The sequence below is a fragment of the Lissotriton vulgaris genome, chromosome 1_2 (genome assembly GCF_964263255.1).
Source record: "Lissotriton vulgaris chromosome 1_2, aLisVul1.2, whole genome shotgun sequence".
Classification (NCBI taxonomy): Eukaryota; Metazoa; Chordata; class Amphibia; order Caudata; family Salamandridae; genus Lissotriton; species Lissotriton vulgaris.
Window position 1 is genome coordinate 237,099,078 of NC_141686.1, and position 9,600 is coordinate 237,108,677.

Genomic DNA, 9,600 nt, shown 5'->3' on the forward strand with positions numbered 1-9,600 from the left:
GTGGGACTGGTGTATCCTGACCAACTTGCCTTTCCTGTGGGAGCTCTGATTTTGATGCTGTCTCCTACATTGTATTCAACCTTCCGTGTGGCCTTGTGCCGGTCATATCCTTCTTTCCTCTTTTTCATTGCTTCTTCTTGTTTCTTCATGCTTTTCGCCTCTTTATTTCGGTCCGACCACCCCTTGTGCCACTCCATCCATCCAGGGGTTAGCTTGGTGTTGGGTATCCTGGCGCGGAGCAGTTCGAACGGGGTGACGCCCGTCGTCTGATGCGGCGTGAACCTGTAAGCTTCTAACCGTCTCCACGCCTCTTCTTTCCAGCTTATGCCACTGGCTTTGGCCAACTGTATGCTCTCCTTGAGGGTTTTGTTAAAACGCACGACCATGCCATTGGTTTCGGGGTGGTATAAAACGCAACGCTTGTGTCTGATGCCTCTTCCTTCCAGGAAGTCTTCCATTTCTTTCGAAAATAGTTGTACTCCGTTGTCCGTGAGGATGTTGCTGGGCAGGCCTTCCCGGATGAACACCTCCTCTAGGAAACCGATGACTGTTTTGGTCGTGACTTCACTGACAAACTTTATCTCTGGCCACCTAGAATATAAGTCCATGAGCACCAAAATGTAGGGCGTCCGCAGTTCCCCAGACATAGGGCCCACAATGTCTAATGCCAACTCATCCCATGGTCCTGACGGGGGCGGCCTACATACCATGGGGGGCGTCTGTTGTCTCAGGACCTTCTCGCTGTTGCTGCACGGAATGCACTCTCTGATTCTCCTTTCGGTGACTAGATCCATGTTCGGCCACCAATAGCTCTCCCTGAGTCTTTGTTTGGTTTTGGTGATACCCAAATGCCCTTCGTGGGCTATCTCGACCAGGTTGTCTCTCACTGTTGCAGGTGGTACAAGTCTCGTACCCCAGAATAGACATCCGTCTACTATGGACAACTCGTCCTTAATGGCCAGGTATGGCCGCAGGTTTTCATCTTGTTTGTCACCGTACTTCCATCCGCCTTTTACTCTTATGTAGATCTCCTCCAGAACTTTGTCTTCTTCCAACGCCTTTCTCCACATCTCTTCTCCCAATGCCCTCTGGATGGTGCAGACATCCTCATCTGAAGGTCCTCTTCTTCTTCATCTGTCTTGTCTTGCTTCTCTCTCGCTTCTTCATCACTGACGAGTCTGGACAGACAGTCAGCTGCGGGGTTTTGCGTTCCGGGGACGTACTCGACATCAAATGTGTATTCTTGAAGGCTGACCACCCACCGCCTTATCCTGCTGGAGATGGCATCCAAACCCTTCTTACTGAATACTTCCACTAACGGCTTGTGGTCGGTGCGGAGAGTGAGCTGTGTTCCCCAGAGGAAGTCTCTGAACTTCCCTACAGCCCAAGATACAGCCAAGGCCTCTTTTTCGATCACCGAGTAGTTGTTCTTGGACTTCTGGAGTGACCTTGAGGCAAAAGCTATGGTTTCTTCTCCTTCTTCTCCAACTTGGGTGAGGACAGCTCCCAATCCTTTGGCGCTTGCGTCGGTGGTGACTACTGTTGCCCGGTTGGGTATATACGACTTCAAGCTGGGGGCCTCAGCAAGTGCCCTCTTTACATCCTCAAACTCCCTCTGGCACTCCTGACTCCACTTGAATTCGTTCTCCTTCTTCAGCAGTAGCCTGATGGCGTAAGTCCTTCCCGCCAGGTTTCTTATGAACTTCCCGTAGAACTCCAACATCCCCATGAATGATTTGATCTCGTCCTTGTTCTTGGGGGGTGTCAGGTTCACGATGGTGTTTTGCAGTTCGGCTTTGGGGCGTATACCTTCCGTCGTCACCTTGTGTCCCAGGAAATCCAATTCTGCACATCCAAACACGCATTTATCCTTTTTCACAGTAAGTCCTTGTGACTGGAACCTTCCTAGCACGCATCTCAGTCTCTCATCATGCTCCTTTTGGTTCTTAGCAAATATAAGCACGTCGTCCTGGTAGCACATGACTCCTGGGATGCCTTTTAAGATGTTGCCCATGATTCTCTGGAAAACGGCGGCTGCCGAGACCAGCCCGAAAGGCATCCTTTTGAATTTGAATGCGCCCATCGGTGTCACAAATGCCGTGAGTTCCTGTGACTCTTCGTGTAGTTTGATCTGGAAGTAGGCTGAGGTGAGATCGAGAGTGGAGAACACCTTGGCTCCCTCCAGCATGCTCATCATTTGGGTGATGTTTGGTAGAGGGTAGCGGTCGACCACGACCTCCTTGTTCAACGCCCTTAGGTCGATGCAGAGCCGGACTGACCCATCCTTCTTCTTTGCGGCCACGATGGGTGCCAACCACTCCGTCGCTTCCACCGGTTCGATGATTCCTGCCTTGCATAATCTCTCTAATTCAGTTTTCACCTCTTCTTGGATGGCAATGGGGAGTTTCCTGACTTTAGCCACAACTGGCTTAGAGTTCTCTCTCAATTTTATCTTGTGGCAGTAGTTTTTTAAACATCCTAGTTCTTCTCTGAACACTCCTTTGAACTCCGACACGAAGTCCGTCCCATGTTCAGGTATTTCCTGAATCAGGATCTGGGGATTACTGTTGGGATTAAGATACACCCCTAACCCTTTCTGAGCTTGCCACCCCAAGATGTTGTCACCTACTGTGGACACATAGACTTTTGACACGGTAGTCCTGTTACTGTATTCAATCTTCCCTAAGAAGTAGCCTTTCATGGAGATAGGGCGACCAGCATACCCCCCAGGTCTCAAATCCATTCTTTTCAAAGTTATTTTCCCTTTGGACACCCGAGAGAACTCTTTTGCGTTGATAATGGTTATCCTGGAACAGGAATCGAACAATGCTTCTAGTCCAAATCCGCCTACCTTTATGGTGTCTTTTGGGCTGTTGACCTGCTCTTCCTCAACCTGCACCACTACTTCACTGCACCTAGTGTCACTTTTGACCTGCAACTCTTTGACTTGCACCACAAATTCGTCGCACACCACATTAGTCCTGTCTCTACTCTTGCTACTGACCCCTTGCCCACTCTTGCAGTATTGCTTGAAATGACCTTTCTTGCCGCACTTGTTACAGGTAAATCTGAGGGCGGGGCACTCTTTGTCGTTGGCTAGATGTCCCTGTTTGCCACACCTATAGCAGGTGCCCCTGAATGATCCCCCCCTGTTTGCTCTCCTTTTGTTCTCTGCCCTCTACCTTCTTTCCTCTTTTTCATTGCTTCTTCTTGTTTCTTCATGCTTTTCGCCTCTTTATTTTGGTCTCGCCGGGGGGTTTTTGTTAAGGAAGATACCACAGTCTCCTAAGAAGATATCGTTCAATTGTAGGTTGGAGTTGGTGGTAATGATATCTATTAGATCTTCTATGAATTTGGTCTTTGTGCCTGGGGGGTGGTAAAGAGTGTGAAATTTATAATTTTGGTTGTCATCGGATCTAAGTGACATGCTCATATATTCACAAGATTCTAACGGTTCAGCATGATTTTTTGTGATGGAGATGTTTGATCTGTGAATGCAGGCAATACCTCCACCCCTTCCTCCAGTTCTGTCCTGTCTCATAATCAGGTAGTTCGGTGGGACTAACAAGTCTAAACTTGGCGAGGATGAGTCCGATAGCCATGTTTCAGTTAATATGATAACATCAGTTTCCTGGTTTAGAATGATGTCTGCTATGTCAGCCACGTGTTTATTCGCTGAGCGACAGTTGAGTAGTATACACCTTATGTGATCATGCTCCTTTATCCTAGCCAAGACTGCTTTTTAAGGCATTAATGTCGCGTTTTTAAGGTTGTTGGTGTTGGGCCCTCTGTCTTTGGATTGGGAAGCTGTCTCCATCCGTTATGATTGTTTTGATTGTTTGGATGTTAATTTCTCTTGTCTTATTGAGGGCCGTGGGAGTGGGTTCATATGACGCGAGAATGGATAATAGTTCAATATTTGTCAGGTAGTTGAGTTGAGAGCGAGTTCGGTAAGTTCTGTTAGATGTCGCCATGGGGGTGGACCTATGTTTAGCTAGTGTTTCCCTCGAGGTAGCCTGTAGGATCTCCATTTTAGCAAGCCATTTTTCTGATAGGCACAGCAGGTTTTTCATATCTTTAATCGCGGCCAGCACAGCTTTGTATGTTTTGCTAGTTTGCGAACTGAGGATTGCGGAGTCTCCGTTGTTGTGTCCTGATCTAGTTTTTACCTCTTCTGAACTGTGATGCGTGCACGTGGGTTGTTGTTTGGATGTTCCTGTGAGATGGCCAGCTTTGATTATCTCTGTAGTTTCCATGGTTGTGTTATCCGGCTTAGAGCCAGGTCCGCATCTCCCATTGGTGTGTCCCTTTGTGTTCCTTTCTCTATCAATATTAGTTGATGATCTTCCCTTCCCATTGAATCCTCTGCTTTTAGGGTTAAAAATGGTGTAGGTGTTAGGAAGAGAGTAATCCTCAGGAGGAGAGGCGGAGGGTGAGGTGACAATTAGGCGTTCTTTGTTGGTGTCTCTACTTTTAGCCTTGCTGGCTTCTTGACATACTTGTTTGGGCTCCTCGTTATGTGACATGTCTTTTAGTGGCTTGGCAGTAGTTGACTGTCGAGGTATTAGTGTCCTGGTGGTTTCCTTTTCAGTGTCATGTGATAAGTTGATTACTTGGGGAGATATTAGTGGTTCTCTCCTTGATAAGTTGATTACTTGTGGTGATATTGGGGGTTCTCTCCTGTCGTTTGTGTTTGCTCGATTACTTACTCTATCACTCACGCTAGGCTGCGCATTAGTGGCTTCATGGTATAAAGGTGGAGGTTCATCATTGGCATTAATATGGCCATCCGACCTAGCTTGACTAGAATGTTGTGAGGCGCTCTCTCTGTCAGTTTCTCCTGTGTCCGGTAGGTTCCCATGGCTGACCGTGGCTTTAGTGGTCATTTGTGGATTGTGTTTTGTCGGAATCGAGATTCTGTTAACCTGGTTTTTTAGTGTCAAGAAAAGCTCCTCGAAGCGTTCTAGATCTCTGTTGGCAGCTTGAATGAGCATAGTGCCATTTTTGTACATGTAATGTTCAATGTTGCTCGTAGATATCTAGATGGCGCAGTGACTAGTTTAGTTCCATATGGAATATTCTTAGATTCCTGAATTTTTAGAGAGTTGCTTAGTTTATTTCTCCATCTGGCCATTCTGTTTGTAACGAGAATACAATCATTAATGAGCACGCCTTTTTTCAAGTTTATTGTAGGATCCAGGATTAGAGTTTCAGGGTAGATTCTGAGAATTTTTTGTTTAAAGGATTTTGCCGAGCTTTTTGTCATATTGTTAGGGTAAATTATTGAGTAAGAGTTCAGTCCTTCTGGTTTTAGGTGGTGAGCTGCCATGTTTCAGACTGGATAGGGTGTGTATTAAAAAATGTAAGTGCTGCTGCAGCTAAGGTATACTTTCCTGAAAATTCTGCGAGAGACCAATCCAGTGAAAAATTGAGAAATTGAGTAGGTGGTTAAGGTTTTAAATTATAAATAGAAAACTATGCCCATCATGTTACGTTTATGAAGTAAATTATATATAGTGGATTAAATTATATATAGTAGGTTTTGCCCTTACCAAAATGGCTGCCAGAGTAGTAACAGGCTGGAGAGGAGTTAAGTCCTTTGACTTTAAATGGCGGCTGTACTAATTACACTAAGTATTATTCTAGCTTAGTATATATTCCAAATATATCTTCCAATAGATTATTTTCAGCCCCTCCCACCTCCCACAACAGCATTGCTGGAGTTTAGTCATGCTTGCGACACAACTACAGCAATGCCTGACTTTTGCCCCAACAGATGCGTCAGAATTTCTGACGCATCTGTCAATCCTTCCACCATGGTGCACCGTATTGTAAATACGACGCATCCATGGTGGCGCAAGCATTTTTTAGGGTGATGCAAGGAAAGTGACACATCTCGGTAGATGCGTCATTTTCTTGTAAATCTGCCCCGTAGTCTTCTTCAGCAGCACTTGTTTGTATATAGGGTTGGAGAAGCACTTTTGTGTACATAACAGGGTTGAGCAGACAACTTACATGAGTTAAAAAAAATCTCCATACCTTCCAGAAAACACCATTAACAGCATGAAGTGTGCTTCTGCCAACATTACAACACAACACACAGGAAGGGAGTGTAAACGTTTGGGAAATGTTCGTCAGGATCTGTGCCACCTCACGGTCACACTTCTATGCCCTTCAACTGTTGCTCGTCAGAAACGTTATAGAATGTAGGAAGGGCGTCTGCACTGCAGCCAGGTGGGCAAGTAGAGGATTTGCTTAGCAAAACTGGATTTTCTGCCAATTCTGTCCTTAAGAATGGACACCAACTTAACCGGGACGCATGGGAGTCAAATCAATCAATCAATCAATCAATGAACTTGTAAAGCGCGCTACATACCCGTAGGGTCTCAAGGCGCTGGGGGGGGGGTGCCGCTACTGCTCGAACAGCCAGGTCTTTAGCTTCTTCCTGAAGGAGAGGTGGTCTTGGGTCAGGCGCAGGTCGGTCGGGAGGGAGTTCCAGGTCTTGGCAGCCAGGTAGGAGAAGGACCTTCCTCCTGTAGTCGCTCTTCGGATGCGGGGGACGGCGGCGAGGGCGTGGTTGGCTGATCGGAGGTGGCGTTTGGGAGCGTAGAAGTTGACTCGGCTGTTGAGGTAGCTCGGGCCTTGGTCGTGTAGGGCTTTGTGTGCGTGGGTGAGGAGGCGGAAGGTGATTCTTTTGCTGACGGGGAGCCAGTGAAGGTCTCTCAGATGTCCGGAGATGTGACTGGTTCGTGGGATGTCGAGGATGAGTCTGGCTGAGGCGTTCTGGATCCGCTGGAGTCTCTTCTGGAGCTTGGCGGTGGTACCGGCGTAGAGGGCGTTGCCGTAGTCCAGTCGGCTGGTGACGAGGGCCTGGGTGACGGTCTTCCTGGTCTCGGTGGGGATCCACCAGAAGATCTTCCGTAGCATGCGTAGGATGTTGAAGCACGCCGAGGAGACGTTGTTGACTTGCCTGGTCATGGAGAGGGAGGAGTCCAGGATGAAGCCCAGGTTGCGTGCATGGTCTGTCGGTTTGGGTGCGGTGCCCAGGGCGGGAGGCCACCAGGAGTCGTCCCAGGCGGAGCGTGCGGGGCCCAGAATGAGGACCTCCGTCTTGTCCGAGTTCAGTTTTAGGCGGCTGGTCGTCATCCACTCGGCTACCTCCTTCATCCCTTCGTGCAGGTTGGCTCTGGCGGCTGCGGGGTCGTTGGTCAGGGAGAGGATCAGCTGGGTGTCGTCGGTGTAGGAGAATATGCTGAGGTTGTGTTTGCGTACGATGGCCGCGAGGGGGCTCATGTAGACGTTGAAGAGGGTGGGGCTCAGAGATGATCCTTGAGGGACGCCGCAGATGACTTCGGAGGCCTCTGACTTGTACGGTGGTAGGCGGACTCTCTGTGTTCTTCCGTCGAGGAAGGAGATGATCCATTCCAGCGCCTTGTCCTGGATTCCGATGTTGCTGAGGCGCCGTACTAGGGTGCGGTGGCAGACCGTGTCGAATGCCGCGGAGAGGTCTAGGAGGATGAGGGCCGCTGTTTCTCCATTGTCCATCAGGGCTCGGATGTCATCGGTGGCGGCGATAAGGGCAGTCTCGGTGCTGTGATTGGCTCGGAAGCCGGACTGTGAGGGGTCGAGGGATCCATTCGTCTCGAGGAAGGCGGCCATCTGCTTGTTGACGGTCTTCTCGATGACTTTGGCTGGAAACGGGAGGAGCGAGATGGGGCGGTAGTTCTTGTGGTCGGTGGGGTCCGCTGTTGGTTTCTTGAGTAGAGCGCTGAGTTCGGCGTGTTTCCAGCTCTCAGGGAAGATGGTGGTGTCGAAGGATGTGTTGATGATGTCTCGCAGGTGGGGTGCGATGACAGCGTCGGCCTTGTTGAAGACGTGGTGAGGGCAGGGGTCGGTCGGTGATCCGGAGTGGATGGAGTTCATCGTGCGGATGGTGTCTTCGGTGCTGATCGGGGTCCAGGCGTGGAGGGTGGTGGTGGGGGGTGGTTGTTCGGTCATGGTGTGCGTTGGTTGGTTGTTGAAGCTGTTGTGTATGTCCGCGATCTTGTTGTGGAAGTATGAAGCGAGGGAGTTGCAGAGGTCTTGCGATGGGGTGATGTCGTTGTTTCCTGCGCTGGGGTTGGAAAGCTCTTTCACGATGTTGAAGAGTTCCTTGCAGTTGTGTGCGTTGTTGTCCAACCTGTCCTTGAATGCTGTTTTCTTGGCGGCGCGGATCAGCTGGTGGTGTTTCCGGGTGGCAAGCTTGAAGGAGATCCTGTTGTCCGGTGTCGGTTCCCTTCTCCAGACTTTCTCGAGGGCTCGGCAGTTCTTCTTGGAGCTCTTGAGTTCGTCGGTGAACCATGGAGCCTTCAATGCCTCATTTAAAGTGCTTAACTAAACACCACAATGTTTTATTATTTTTATGTTGCAATTTATTTTTAGGTCGAGTCTATAGAGGCAGCGCGCATATGGTGCTCGCTTTGCAAGGCATGCAGTATACACTACGGAGTGAAGCTTCGTGGAAGCTCCGCCCAATCTCCGCCCATTGGCTTGTGTCTTTGTCCTTCTGATTCTTTTTGAGAATTGTTAGTCCCTCCTTATGAGGGCTAAGTCGTCATTTGTCACCTCTCATAGCTATTGGCACCTTTATTTCTCTTGTTACACAGTACATGTTCTTAAGTAGCACTATTTATAATATGGAGCTCCTCAACTGGAAAGCAGTCTGCCCTTGTCGGGGGAGGCGGTGGTTTCTTGCTGCCCGGGCTCTGTGGCTGGGTCCCCGTCAACTTTCTATTCTCTGCACGGTTTTCCTTCCGTGGGGCTACCCTTCCCTATGCGGGCGGCTCCCCAGAACTCTCCCCCTCTCGGGTTTACCCTCACCGCCGCCCTTGGCCTCTGCGTCCTCTTCTTCTGTGAAGATGGTTCATCTGCAGGACGAGACAGGCGAGCACAGTGCGATGGACCGGGGAAAGAGTATGGTCTTGGGGGGGGGGGGAGGAGACCAGAGTCCATCGGTCTCTTGTAAAGCCTGTCTCCACACGTTCTGCCTCCTAAAGGACAGGGTGCGGGCCCCAGCGAGCACTGCACTGTGGTGTCCTGCCGGGGATTCACTTGCACCCAACATGGTGTTAGCCATGCGCAGAGTCAGGTTGGGGTCAACTGGGACAAAATAGCCTTAAACTGTGCACGACAGTAGATGTCGAAGTACTCCCCAGTATCAGCATAGGAGGCAAGACAACCCCGCTGCCTCCAGCCACCCACCTTGTTTTTAGGGTTCAGATACCTATAGTTGTACGGCGTGTAAGCCGAGTACATGGGCTGTCCATAGCCTTGACAGAGCGCTTATAGCACTCTAAATTGTATGGGTGCACAATACTCATGGTTTAAACGCACTCACAGGTATTCTTATCGTTTGCAGTGTTTCACGATTATGAAGATGCATTTATTCGAGTCATATTAGCATTAAAATGTATTGTGAACATTTAAGAAGGCCTTGGTATGTATTAGAGAACTTATAATTCCTGTATGTGTAGTGTGCAGGATGCAGGATGAAAATTATACTTGTGTAATGCAATTTGCATTTAGTTTAAGTTGACTGAATTGTAGGCCCCAACTGTTGGT

The 9,600-nt window shown here is 49.1% G+C and overlaps 1 pseudogene; it reads right to left on the bottom strand.

Annotated features, from left to right (window-relative positions):
- Window positions 1-8,685: 8,685 nt before the first annotated feature.
- On the bottom strand, window positions 8,686-9,294 carry LOC147736407 (zygote arrest protein 1.S pseudogene; annotated as a pseudogene).
- Between the last annotated feature and the right edge of the window lie 306 nt (window positions 9,295-9,600).